The sequence below is a fragment of the Elephantulus edwardii genome, unplaced genomic scaffold (genome assembly GCF_000299155.1).
Source record: "Elephantulus edwardii isolate Elephantulus edwardi_28Jun2011 unplaced genomic scaffold, EleEdw1.0 scaffold00065, whole genome shotgun sequence".
NCBI classification, from domain to species: domain Eukaryota; kingdom Metazoa; phylum Chordata; class Mammalia; order Macroscelidea; family Macroscelididae; genus Elephantulus; species Elephantulus edwardii.
This window is the reverse complement of record NW_006399815.1, coordinates 12,586,853-12,596,916: the sequence shown is the minus strand read 5'-3', so window position 1 is coordinate 12,596,916 and position 10,064 is coordinate 12,586,853. Positions and strand designations below refer to the sequence as shown.

At 38.7% G+C, this 10,064-nt stretch overlaps 1 pseudogene; it reads left to right on the top strand.

Annotated features, from left to right (window-relative positions):
- The first annotated feature begins 7,282 nt into the window (after positions 1–7,282).
- On the top strand, positions 7,283–8,130 carry LOC102860379 (annotated as a pseudogene).
- Positions 8,131–10,064: the final 1,934 nt, after the last annotated feature.

The window sequence follows — 10,064 nt, the reverse complement described above, 5'->3', positions numbered from 1 at the left end:
TAGATACTGTTAAGGAAGAAATGGAATGTATAAATATTGACATACTAGGCATTGGTGAGATGAGATGGACTGGCATGGCGCATTTTGAGTCGGATGATCATATGATATATTACTTGAGATGAAAATGTGATGAAAAATGGACTTGCTTTCATAGTTAAAAAAGTCATTGCTAGATCCACCTTGAAGTACAATATTGTCAGTGATAGGATAATATCCATACGCATACAAGGAAGTCCAGTGAATACCACTACCATTCTTACTCATAAAAGCAATAAATAATATTGATGATTTCCCATTGACTCAGCATATTCAGTTACTTTTGTTTGTTTTCTGCCACACAACAGAAACCACTGCAGCACCAGAAAGCAAATCCACTGGAAGTTTGAAAGGTGAGCGTGGGAGAAAGACACCCCTCTCCCTGTCATGGAAGACCCAGGAGTTAAGAGGAAGGGCCTCAGTTTGAGAATGTGGATCTAAATTTGCTTTTTGAATAAAAGGTCCTTAGGAAAGCATGTGATTTTCAGGTGTCTAGAAAGCAGTGCAAAGGATATGTACTACAAAAAAAAAAAATACGGGATCATTTTAGAGATAGGTCCTGAGGAGGCAAGTATGAGTCAACGTGACTGATTCCGGTATCTTGTGTTTCAGGCACCACTGGCACAACGGGTGTCCCTGGAAGTTCCAAGACCGGTAAGTCAGCAGGCTGAATGGAAGCTTCCCCAGGTGTGCCTGTGCTGTTTCTGTCCTAGTGTTATCGTGTGTTAGGGAACTCTTTTGTCTTTTTAGATAGTTATAAAGTATTCCTTACATCTGTTTCCTATTTTACTTTCTCTCAGAAGCAACCACTTCTCCAGGAGTAAGTGGAACCACAGGAGCTGGAACACCCACAGGTAAACTCAGTGAAGATATTTATTGCATATTCTGTTAGTTTCATTATAAAAATTTCCTTGTCCGATCTCCATAACAGCTGTGTATTTCCCATATTAAGTGTATTGGAAAATAATGGCCACATGCTCAAAATTTGATATCACCAAATAGAAATAATCTACCTCTTGCACTGCAATCCTCAATGCACACAGTTTCAGGCGCCAGCTGCTCCATGGGAGAAGGATAGGCAATCTCTTCCCATATGATTACCTGCCTCTGGAAACAAGCTAAATGGTCAGCTATTAGTTGTTTTGATGCTATGGTACACAACAACATTCCTTTTCAAGGATAGTGGAGTCGTAAGTTGTTCTGTGTACGGTTGAGTTGGAATGGGCTCATAGGTGCCTTTCTCATCTCTGATATACTCGGGCCATGGCAGTAGTCACTATGTCAAGCCATCTGGTTGAGGGGCTTCAGATCTTTTTTTTTAAATCAGGCCACTATGAGTTGTTCTTGACTAAATGGCACTCGACAATAAAAACAACAACATAGCGGACCTTTCACAAGTATTCAATGGCTGTCAATAGAATGAGGGAAGATTGCTCATCCTTCTGAGGAACAACTGGTTTTAACCTCTCACCTTTAGGTTAATAGCCCAACTGCTTGTAGTTCTGCAAATAGGGTGTGTATATGAGTAGTTATATATATGTACACACACAGACACACACACACACTTATTGTTTTATGGGCCTGTTTATTTCCCTATGACTAAGCCCTCAGATCTCATGAAAAGATATCCAAGAGAATGTGGAAATTATCAAACATCATTAATATCATGTGCAAATAAAATACTTTTCAAGCATATTGAGAAACAACCAGAACAATACTTAGAGAATTCCCAGACGTCCACACTGGATGTAGAAGACTCCAGTGCATGAAGACTATTACTGCTGCGGTCAGATGGTTTCTGGCTAAAAGTAAAGAATACTAGAAGAATGTCCATATGTGCTTTATTGCCTATACAAAAGCATTTGTCATGTATATCACAAAAAAATAACTAATATCGAAAGAATTGTAATCTTGTTTGGAAGTGTGGGGGTTTTAGGAAGTAGGGGAGGACTCAGCAAGGTGAATTCACACTTTGACAACAGCCATGGGCTGCAGTGTGTAAGAGATTGTGAGGTTGGCATAGGATAAGACAGTGTTTTAGGTCTGTTGTTCATAGGGTTGGTAATGGTTTTATTCACTTTATGATACCTAAAACCAAAAAGAAAACCTGAGGAATAGTTCAATAGATTCAATAGTTGAGTATGTTCTTTGTAAATTTCCCAAGGTAAAGACTTATTTTATTGGAATATACAGATTAACTAATGAAAAAATGTTAGGGAAATAATGAATTATTGACAATACAATCCTTTATTTAATCAATAATTCCCATTTTCTTATACACAAAGAGTAAATTGACTGCAAATACTTTCTCATCATAGGCACTAGGGCATCTGTGGCAAACTAGAGCCTGGCAGTGCCATCACCTGTCAGGAATCTGGCTGGGTCATGTCAGCCCCTGAATTGTGTGGTAGCTCCAGAATATCCTGTCTCTACTTCCAGTCATAACTCTGTTTTTTTCCCCCTCACAGAAACCACAACTTCCTTAGCAGGCAGTGAAACCACACAAAAAGGACGTCCAGAAGGTGAGATTTTCATTTCATTTCATTATTTCTGAAGGTTCTGAAATGAGTTATTGGACAAGAAGATAATATAGGGCTCTAATGAAATGACATCACATTCTTTCACTGAGCCTTCAAATTCTCAACCTCTCATTCACCATTTTCTTCCCTCAGAGATCACAGAATGAACAATTTTCTTACTCATTAAAGCAATAAATAATATTATTGATTTCCCATTGTCTCAGCACACTCAATGACTTTTGTTTTTTTTCTGCCACGCAACAGACACCACCGCAGCACCACAAAGCGAGCCCACTGGACGTTTGACAGGTGAGTGTGGGAGAAAGACACGACTCTCCCTGTCATGGAATACTCAGGAGTAAGAGGAAGGGCCTCAGCTTGAGAATGTAGCCCTAAATTTGTTTTTTGAATGAAAGGGCCTTAGGAAAGCATGTGATTTTCAGGTTTCTAGAAAGCAGTGCAAAGGACATGTACTATAAAAAAATACAGGATCCTTTTAGAGACAGATGTTGAGGAGGCAAATGTGAGTCAATGTGACTGATTCCGGTATCTTGTGTTTCAGGCACCACTGGCACAATGGGTGTCCCTGGAAGTTCCAAGACTGGTAAGTCAACAGGCTAAATGGAAGCTACCCCAGGTGTGCCTGTGCTGTTTCTGTCCTAGTGTGATCATGTGTTAGGGAACTCTTTTGTCTTTTTAGATAGTTATAAAGTATTCCTTACATCTGTTTCCTATTTTATTTTCTCTCAGAAGCAACCACGTCTCCAGGAATAAGTGGAACCACAGGAGCTGGAACACCCACAGGTAAACTCAGTGAAGACTTTCATTGCATATTCTGTTAGCTTCGTAATCAAAATTATCTTGTCAGAACTTCATCACAGCTGTGCATTTCCCATATTAAGTGTATTGGAAAATAATTGCCGCATGCTCAATATTAGACATCACCAAAGAGAAATAATCAACCTCTTGCATTGCAATCCCAAAGGCACGCAGTTTGATGCACGAGCTGTTCCATGGGAGAAGGATAGGCAATCTCCTCCCGCATGATAACTGCCTCTCAAAACCTGTTGGAAGGTTAGCTATGGCTTGTTCTGACTCTCTGGTACACCATCATAACAACTCTCCTTTTTAAGGATAGTGTAGTCGTATGTTGTTCTTATGTAATGTTGAGTTGGAAGGGACTCAGAGCTGCCTTTCTCATCCCTGACTAAGGCCATGACAGTTGTCACTACATCAAGACATCTGATTGAGGGGCTTTGGATCTGTTTTTGTCGGGCTTGTGAGTTGTTCTTGGCTAGATGGCACTCATCGGTAAAAACAACAACATGGCTGACCTGTGAGCAAGTTTTCAAAGGCTTAAACTGAATGTGGGAAGATTGCTCATCTTTCTCCTGAGGAACATTTGGTAAATTTCAGCCTCTTGCCTTTAGGTTGATAGCTCAATTCTCTGTCCCTATGTCACTAGTGTGTGCATGTGTGTAGCTGTATACATGTACCCAACACATACCGTTATGTGTGTTATCTGGGCCTAAGTTTATTTCCCTATAACTAAGCCCTAAACTTCCAAGAAAAGATATCCAACAGAATGTGGAAATTCTCAAACAATATCATTAAGATTACATGCAAGCAAAATACTGCTGTAGCACATTGACAAATAGCCAGAACAAAATACATAGAGAATTGCCTGATGTCCAATCTGGATTTAGAAGACACCAGACCTTGGGGAATTTCACTGCTTCTGTCAGACGGATGCTAGCTGAAAATAAAGAAGAATACCAGAACAATGTTTATTTGTGCTTTATTGCCTATACACAAGCATTTGTCACGTGAAGCAGAACAAATATGGCTAATATTGAAAGAATTGGCATCTCAAAACATTTAATCTTGCTCAGGACTTTGGGCGTATGGTGAGTAGGGGACGACCCTCAACAAGGAAAACTGACACTGTGTCTGTAGCAATGGACTTGAATGTGTCAGAGATTGTGAGGTTGGCACAGGACAGGACAGGGTTTTAGGTCTATTGTTCATTCATAGGGTTAGTAATTAGTTTTATTCACTCTGTGAAACCTAATGACAACAAAACCAAAACTCTAAGATGAGAGATTTAATGGGAGTGGATGTTCTTTGTAAATTTCCCAAGGTAAATATTAATTTTATTGGAATTTTACAGATTAATTTATGAAGGAAGTCATTCTAATGAAATAATGAATTACTGATGAAATAATCCTTTCTCTACGTGCTTATTCCCATTTTATGATACACAACAACCAAATTAACTATAGTTACTTTCTCATCATAGGTACAACTAAGGGCATTCATGAAAGTCTTTAGAGCCTGGAAGTGCCATCACATGTTAGGAATCTGGCTGGGTCATCTCAACCCCTACATTGGTGGTAGCTTCAGAGTATCCTGTCTGTACTTCCAGTCTTAACTCTTTATTTTATTTTCTCTCACAGAAGCCACAACTTCCTTAGCAGGCAGTAAAACAGCCCAAAAAGGACATCCAGAAGTTGAGATTTTCATTTCTTTTTATTATATCTGAAAGTTCTGAAATAAGTAATTGGACAAGAAGTTACTATACAGCGCAATTCTTTCACCAAGACCCCAATTCTCAGACCCTCATTCATTCTTTTCTTCCCTCAGAGACCACAGAACAAACAACGGAAAATGGACTCAGATCCAGACCAGGTGAGACTGAATTCAGAGGTTACAATTTAACATGGATTATGACGTCCCATAGCCTCACCTATTTGGAGTTGTTCTTTCTTACAATTCAGTATTCCTTTACTTTAGGTATTTTCAACAATTTAACACATTTCTAGAAAAGCTGTCAATACTAAGGTTTTGATTTTCAGTTCTAACTTTCTAAAAGTAGACTAATTATACCCCCCCCCAGTGATATAAACATCAATGGGATACAAGAAGAGAAAACAGTGTGAAAGGTGGAAATAAACCTATCTTTTATAAAGATTTTCTTGTTCATAAAAGCAATGATGGTATTAAATGTTTCCCATTGTCTCAGCACACTCAGTTACTTTTGTTTTCTGCCACACAACAGACACCACTGCAGCGCCAGAAGGTGAGACAACTGGAAGTTTGACAGGTGAGCGTGGGAGAAAGACACCACTCTCCCTGTCATGGAATGCATGTGATACAAGAAAAGGGGCTTCATCTTGAGATTGTGACTCTTTAATTTGCTTTTACAAAGAAAGGGCCAAAGGAAGGCATATGCTTTTGAGATCATCAGAAAGAAGTGGGAAGGACCTTTCATGTAACTTAAACACACTGAGGATACTTTTAGAGGTTAACATGAGTCATTGTGATTGATTCCAGTATCTTGTGTTTCAGGCACCACTGGCACAACGGGAGTCCCTGGAAGTTCCCAGACCAGTAAGTGTAAAAAAGAGCTAGGATGTGGGGCATCATGTCCCACCTTTACCTCCATCAGGAGACTCTCTTCCTGGCCATAGCATCAGTAATACAAAACCAGTGCCCATGAGGTCAAACAGGGTCCTCACACTTCCATGCCTCTTTATTCTTATCAACATCAATCTTACTGCCGACTGGGTCCAAAATCTGATGTGCTAGCACACAGACCACACAGAACCATATTGGGTGAGTTAAAAGGTTATAATTTAGATTAATAACAAAATACAGTCAAGATAGCTTATAAAATGTGCATGCAGCAAAGCCAGCCTCAAGCCTCCTGTCTAATGCCCTCCTGAAGCATGCCCTACATTTCACTGGGTTGGGAGAGGTCTCAGCATCCTCAATTACTTTGTTTGTTTGTTTGTTTCAGGCACTACTGGGGTACCACTCGCTGGCACTACTGGTGTCCCTGGAAGTCCCAAAACAGGTAAGTCAACAGGGTGACTTGGAATCTTCCACAAGTGTGCCTATGCTGATTTTGACCTGTATTATCTTGGGTTAGGTAACTATGTTATTTTTTTGATGTTGTAAAGTATTTTCCCCATCATTTGTTTCCTATTTTATTCTCTCTCAGAAGCAACCACTGCCCTAGGAGAAAGTGGAACAACAGTTGGAACAACCACAGGTAATCTCGGTTACATTTGGGCACATTCTGGTAGCTTCCTAATAAATAATCTTGTCAGAACTAGATCAGAACTCTATTTCCATATTAAGCATATTGGGCAAATATTTGCTACATGCTTTAATAAAAATGCTTCACCTTTTCTTTCTTAAGAACAGTGGAGTCATATGTTGTTGTTGTTGTTGTTTGATGTTTAGTTAGAACAACCCATAGCTCACCCTCCACCAACTTTTCAGAGGTGATAAACAGCAGGGGAGGAGACTGTCCATCCTCATTTCTCCTACAGAGCAAGTGGTGGATTTGAACTGACTACCTTTGAATTGAGAGTGCAACATCTTTCCACCAAGTCAATACTTTTTTATCTCTCTCTCTCTACTGCGTTTTTCCATGTTCATTCCTTTGGAGGGATTTCTTTCTCTCGCTCTCCAGTTGAAGCAGTCCATCTAAAATTTTTTCATTAAAATTTCTGTTGGCTAGAAATGATATGTGACAAACATATAGATTTCTTTCTGGCTCTCGATATTTCTGAAAATATCTTGGCAGATTGAGAATACACATAGGTCCCCTCATCCTCATCCTTCTCATTATGATTAAGAAAATTTATGCTGGGAACTTTATGTACAATGGAGCCCTTGGAAGCGTGAGTAACGGCTGGTCACTGGGCAAAAGTGGGAATTACTTCCAGACGGGACATTTCTATTGTGATGTCCTTCGGGTGAAGGTTCTTCGACATGAGGGATTTGAAGAAGGCTGCAAAGCCACCTGTAATGGATCTTATGATGGAAATGGAGTAAAACAATGGTGGGATTTGGGCCTGAGGATAATCATATTTTGCCGAACGGACTTATTGCATTGGAGACTACAAACTAGGCAATGATTTCATGGATGTCACACTCACGTCTAGCTGGGCTGTCAGAAATTCCAGGAACTTGAAGTGGCCTCTCAAAGAAGTTTCTGAAGGTGTTTTATAATCTAAAGTTCAAGGAGGATTTTAGTTGTTTTTTTGCAGAATCATAGTCCACCTCAGTTGGATCCTGTACTAAAAGTAACAATAGCACTGTCTTATCTTCAGAAGTCTTTGAACTACTGGTCTAATCTACTGGCAATGAAAATTTATAAAAAAGTTGAACAGAAGCAAAAGGCCTTCCTGGGCTATGCTGACAATCGAAGTAAGCTGGAGCTTGAAGAGGTCAAGGGTGCAGTTGATCATGTGGCAGCTTTTGGACGAATTACCTTTTCTTGTCCCAAGAAAGAGTAGCCAGACATAGAAAAATTGATGAAAAAAGAAGAACCAGAAAATCCTGACTCCTCTGGTGAGCCTGGATACACCAGGAAAAGCAACCTTCCAAGTGATCATCTTGGCTGACCCCTGATCAAAATGAAATTTGCTTTGTGGGGGATAAAGCATTTCAAGAACTTTCCAAAATGGATCTAGAGGGAAGCAAATTGTTGGATAAGGCAAAGGTGGAAGATAAAAATGATGAGTGGTTTGCCAAACAAAATAAAACAAAGGCTTCAGCTTAACAGAAGACGTTTGGAACCAGCCTTTATGACTCCTGTCCAGCCCCTGTGTGCCTGATGTGTTCATTGACAGTAAATGCCCTTATAACTTGGTAGTTTCCTCTACAGGCTGGAAGACTGGAACAATAAAGATTTGTGATTTCTAATCTTAGAGAGTTCCAATTCAAGATAGGAAACCTCAGTATGATTGGTCTAAGTAGAGGTGAACTCTGGCCATAATCTGCTCTTGTCACTGGAATGATACATTCCATCTATGATTAGGATAGAAAGACGTTTGTTGAGCTGTGAATCATATGAAATTTAACTATCCGAAGAAATCCAAATCAGTTGTTTCTAATAGTCATATTCTAGCACCTGAAGAAGAGCCAGTTAACCTAAGGCCATTTCAATGCCTTCCTCTCAGGTCTTAACATTGGGAAAATGTTAACAGAAATTATGGACAAAGAGAATTGGTCTCTTGATACCCTCATCATCTTTGCTGTTTAAAATCCTGTGCAACCAGAAAAAAGACAAAAAGGGCTCGGTGTGTTGAATGTTGCCACATACTCAGCTCCTCTCTGGTGTGTTTTAATGTTTTCTTCCAGCTTTTATAATTTTGTTCTTTAGAACAAGAAGATTTTCTTTCTTTTTTAAAAAAAATTGAGATTTTTTTTTTTTTAGAGTTACAACAAAATTGAGATTTTTAATGAAAGTTTATAGAGAACTTGGATTTCCAGAACAAGTAGTTTTTCATCACTAAAAGCATGAATATGTGAGGAGAAGTTTATACTCAGGATCAGTCTCAGAAGTTTAATAGGGATGGAAAGAAAAAGAGAAGGTAGTGAGAGGGGAAAAAATATGAGTTGAGTGAAGGAAAAGACAGGGCACAAAGGATTAATTTGATATTACACTTTTGGAAGCAGGAGTGGCATCCACTTTCTAAATAAAATGTCTCCGGAAATTCTATGAACTTTGATTAAACAACAATAGTTGTAGAGGGGCTTCAGGCCTTCTGTTCATGGGGTCGCTATGAGTCGTGCATCGAAAGCAATTAACAATAACACCAACAATAATTTAATTACCAACCATTGGTAGTTGATGTTTTAAACTAAAGTATCTATGAATGATTGTATGAAAAATCAAAATGATTTGTAAACACTTCAAATAAAAATAAGAAAATAAATTTTTAAAAACAAAATAAAAAAATTATCACTAGTTGGTCAGTCTGTCACTCTGTGGTGGCATGTGTGTTTCTGAGGTACTAAAAGCTATGCCATGGGTATTTCAAATGTAAGCAAGGTTGCTCATGGACAAATAGGTCTCAGAAGAAGTAGAGCCAGCATACTTCTTAAGCACCAGATGATGCAACTTCATCTTACATACTTGTGGCAAGCTCTTAGACCTTGGGAAGGACATCCTACTGCGAAATGTAGAGGTTCAGCACGGGATAGGAAGATTCTCAATGGGATAGATGAAAAGTATTTTCTGGAATACTTTCAGCTTTAAGGAAAACTACAAAGCTCATATAGAGGGTTCTTACAGAGTGAAGTTAGTATTTTCTTTTGAGGCTACAGTATTTCTAAGGGACTGAGTTCTAATGTTTGTTTATTTTGTTTGAAACCAACAGAACTCAGATTTCCAAAAATCTTTTATGAAAGAGCTTACTCTTTTCAATAACAGGCATTTTACTTATTCCTGTTCACCACAGAGATTAGTTAAAAACCATAAAGTTCTTTCTCTGTGTGTCTGTCTATCTATATATCTATCTATGTATCTATCTATGTATCTATGTATCTATCTATCTATGTATCTATGTATCTGTCTATCTATCTATCTATCTATCTATCTATCTATCTATCTATCTATCTATCATCTATCTATTATCTAAGTTACAGGCTGTGAAGGAAATGTCCTCTGTGGAAATAACAGGACAATAAAGTCTTCCATATATCTCTATT